Source organism: Cylas formicarius, unplaced genomic scaffold, assembly GCF_029955315.1.
Source record: "Cylas formicarius isolate icCylForm1 unplaced genomic scaffold, icCylForm1.1 PGA_scaffold_9__14_contigs__length_23061073, whole genome shotgun sequence".
NCBI classification, from domain to species: domain Eukaryota; kingdom Metazoa; phylum Arthropoda; class Insecta; order Coleoptera; family Brentidae; genus Cylas; species Cylas formicarius.
Window position 1 is genome coordinate 1,855,740 of NW_026844365.1, and position 4,234 is coordinate 1,859,973.

General features: G+C 37.2%; 1 non-coding gene across 1 annotated transcript; it reads left to right on the plus strand.

Annotated features, from left to right (window-relative positions):
- The first annotated feature begins 3,506 nt into the window (after positions 1–3,506).
- Trnah-gug (transfer RNA histidin (anticodon GUG)) lies at positions 3,507–3,578 on the plus strand. Its single transcript has one exon. It is a non-coding gene; the product is annotated as a tRNA-His (tRNA).
- The last annotated feature ends 656 nt before the right edge of the window (positions 3,579–4,234 follow it).

Below are 4,234 nucleotides of genomic sequence, written 5' to 3' on the forward strand. Positions count from 1 at the left end.
TTTTTATGATCAAGTGGCAAATGGGGGGTGCACTTGACGTGATCTTACTCATATACAAAAAATAATAAATAATAATAATAATAATAATTTCCCACCAGTTAAGTATGTCCTATAATACGCAAGGAAAAAAGGCCTAAAGCCACCTTTTCAGTTTATTTGGAAAAGAATTTATTGCCGCTTTGAAAAAAAATGAATGGTTCCTCCAGTTTGTAGTTTTTGTTCGTTTGGTTTAAAAGTAACAATGTTGATTCACTAGGTAAGTCTCTAGGCTGGTCTGGTCTCGGTGGTGCTTACCATGCATTTAGAGCTAGGTTTAAAATTACTTATTACTTTCGAAAATCGATGAAATCGAATTTTTCGAAAGTATCTACGCTCGTATAAAAATTTTATATCTCAGTAATGGTAGGTATGGTCTGTTCATAGATGTAAGAAAGTGACCAATTGCTTTTGAATGGGATTATCCAATGGTGGTCATTAACGTACAATGCAACAAGATTATTACCTAAAGCTTCGGAATTTAAATTCAGGTAAAATTGTGGTCCGTAATAGAAAATAATTTTATACCTACCTGTGTTTAATATTCTTTGGTTTGGTATACTACTTAGTTTAAGTTTATTAGTAATCATTCTTATTTCGTGTGTAATACAAATGTAGAAAACATTTTTCTATTGAGGCTAAAGAAGTTATAAACAATGTTTATTTGACTCTCATTGAACGTGGTGCCAGCAAGCAAGCATCTTTAGAAGAAAAGGAAACATTGCCGAAAGTTCCAACATCACTTGTATGGAAAATGCCAGTTATACGAGGAACAAAGCGTGCCCACATTAGATATCGTAATTAGGAGGCTTGAAAAAGATGAAACCGGTGTTAAATGTGGCAGAACTACCTTATGGAAGTGTAATAAACATATGGGTTTTAGATTTAAAAAAATTGCCATAAAAAAGAGGTAAAAGAATAACTATTTTGCATGCTGGCTCTAAAGATGGTTGGATTCCAAATGGACTTTCTCTGTCTGCGAAAAATATTAAAGATTCTTCTCTGGAATACCATGAAGACACCACCGCTGATTTATTTGAAAGTTGCGTTAAAAACAAACTAGTTCCAAACATTCCTCCTAATAGCGTCATTGTAATAGACAATGCAAGTTATCACAGTAGACAGTTGACTAAAACCCCTTCCTCATGCGACACAAAAGCAACAATCCATAACTACATGTATAATAACGATATTTATTTTCACGAAGATTATACCAACAAGCAATTAATATAGAACAAATAATAATTATAATAATTATTATGTGAATAATTTTAAGTAATTTGAGTAGGTAATAAAAATAAATTGTAATTTTATTTTAGATTTAAACATAAATAAATATTGTTTAGTATTTTTCCTACCAAACCTAGCAAGTACGGACCTGTTCGGCCATATTTCATTCTTCCAGCTTGCCCGGGACTTTCTTTAATTCGTATCAGTCACTTTCTTATATCTATCTGGGATCGCCGTTGGTACAGAAATGATCACCGTCGAAAAAAACGATTTTTTTATGTCTGTCCGTTCCCCGTTCTCGTCTTTTGGTTTTTCCTGAATAACCACGAGGCACATAATCTTATAAGAAATGGCCCTGATTCGACGCCGGTATCCATCATTTTTTTTTCGCGATTTTCGACTGTTTTTTAAAATTTGAAGCAGCCGCAATTGTCGCTCAGTTTTCTCAGAATTATCTTATCTTCGCGTCCGCAAACGTCGAGAATAAAGTAGCCGGTAAAATAAACAATATCGTCCTACCGAGTGCACCAGTTAACTAATTCGATACGCCAACGCCGTTTTTAAATAGTCGTAAATGTGAAACGTCCTACTATCAGATGGCGCGCGTGTCGCGTCTTGCGAACGTCTCCCGTCCCCTCCTCCCACACCGCGCCCCTGTCGCCGGCGATTAGTCATTAATCACGCCATTGTGGCGCTCGGTTTCGATTAGAGACGTCCGGAGGCGCGAAGAATGGCGTCCGCGCGGAGATCATTAGCTCCCGAGAATGGGAAAACTAATTGAAAATACGCGCGATTGTCGTCTGACAAAAATCCGGGCGACTCACGCAGCTACAAGATGATACGGATGTGTACGGGAGAGGAATTGCGAGAAAAAGATGTGGCCGAAGTTAGATTTGGTTCGTAAGCACGGAAATATTGTAAGGGAACTCAAAAAAACCACATCCAATGCTGTTACACACAAGATAACCCGTTTTTTAATTTAATTTTAATTTAAATACTCCTGCGCAATCTCGAAAAAACCTGACGTTGTTCCAGATATTCAATTGGACCATTGAAAAGCCATTGAAAAGATTACATTAAAACTTGCCTTTTGACAATTTTTTTAAATCTAAAACCCATGTGTTGAATACACTTCCATAAGGTAGTTCTGCCATATTTAACACCGGTTTCATCTTTTTCAAGCCTCCTAATTAAGATATCTAATGTAGGCACGTTTTGGTCCTCGTATAATTTTCATCTTCACTCGAGAAAATGTCACTTTTCTTGCTTCTTTTTTTCCTCACTGAACTGGGATCATTCACAATTTTCCATATGGTTGATGTTGAGATTTTCGTCAATGTGGCCGTTTCTTCTCAAGATGCTTGCTTGCTGGCACCACGTTCAATGAGCCTCAATAGAAAAATGTTTTCTACATTTGGGCGGGAGCATCTCAGAAGAAACAACAATTTGAATTGTTTCCGGATTAAGAGCGACACGCGTATAGACCTTTTGAAAATTAACCATAGAAAAAAAACATGATAAAGTATACAGGGTGATGGTTTCAGAGTGGTTGAGTAATACAACATTTTGAAGTTCTCGTAAGTGGCTCTTTAATGGTCTGGTTGAATCTCTGGGACAATGTCAGATTTTTTCGAGATTGCGAAAGAGTAATTAGATTTTTTTTGGGGTTATTTTCCCTTACAATATTTCCGGGCTTACGATCCCAGCGTGTCCACAGGAATCTGTTTTTGTAATTAATATAAGTGACGAACGAATCCAAATCTAACGTCAGCCGCAGTGAAGTAAAAAAGCTTCTAGAATCGCCGCCAGGGGGCGTAACGGTCCTTTCTGTGAATTCAATATTCCGTTCTTTTAAACATTCAATCAACCTTTGCTGCGTCTATGATTTTCTCGCACTGTCATTTGGAGTAAGCTGATTTGTCAACCAGTTTTTAATATTGTCATGATATAATCTCCGCTTTAATCTAGAACTTGCAGGCCTTTACAAAAAAAAACAAGTCTTATCTGTAAATCCACCATATTTTGTAAGCATGTTCTCGTAAATTTTGTAGTACAAAAGCCGTGTAAATTTTTCATTATATATATATTAGGTAAATAAATATATTGTCTTTTTTGAAATGACACTGTCGCAAAAATAGAACGGTTCAATTTGCGCTTCTATCCTAGGTACCCGTAAAAGCACAGATACGACTGACCCGCTTAGCTAGAAATTTCGCCACTTAATAAAGCGTGCCTCGGTAGCCGTGATCGTCTAGTGGTTAGGACCCTACGTTGTGGCCGTAGTAACCCAGGTTCGAATCCTGGTCACGGCAGTGCTCGAGCATTGTCACGGCGGGGCCCATTTTTTTTTTTCGCAGATCTCCGTTTTTTTTTTTTTAATTAACTTCCCCGTCTGCGGCGGAAATTTACGGCGGCAATAAAAATATTAATTTGAAAGCGGTACGCGAGAGAGCGACTCATTTTTTGTCCCGTTGCGGCAGCCGCCGAAGAATTCGGGAGGATCGTAAAATCGCGGCGGTTTTACGACACCTTTTATGATCCGGAAAACAACCCGGAACGGCTTATTTGCCTTTTAACCGCGACGATGAAAGGCGGTTGGCGAATATTCGAATCAGGGACTGTATTCTCGAAAAGTGAGGCTAACCCATTTTGTCCCAGTGGTGCGTTAATGCCTATTCTATTCTATGATTTTTTTGTCACATCCGGGAAGTATTTTTGCACATCCATATAGAAATTTTATTATTATCACTACTAAATTACATAAAACCGTAGAAATTGCTAAGGAAAGATCTTATATATGACTTCAAAAGTTAACAAAAGCGGTACATACATTTGTATCACATTTTCAAGTAAATCCAAAATAGTAAAAAAAAACATTTTTGATTTGTATTGCCATTTTTGTTAAGTCTATGTCATGTAGATTACGCTGCAGAGAACAAACATTGGAAATACTAAATTGATTGTGATT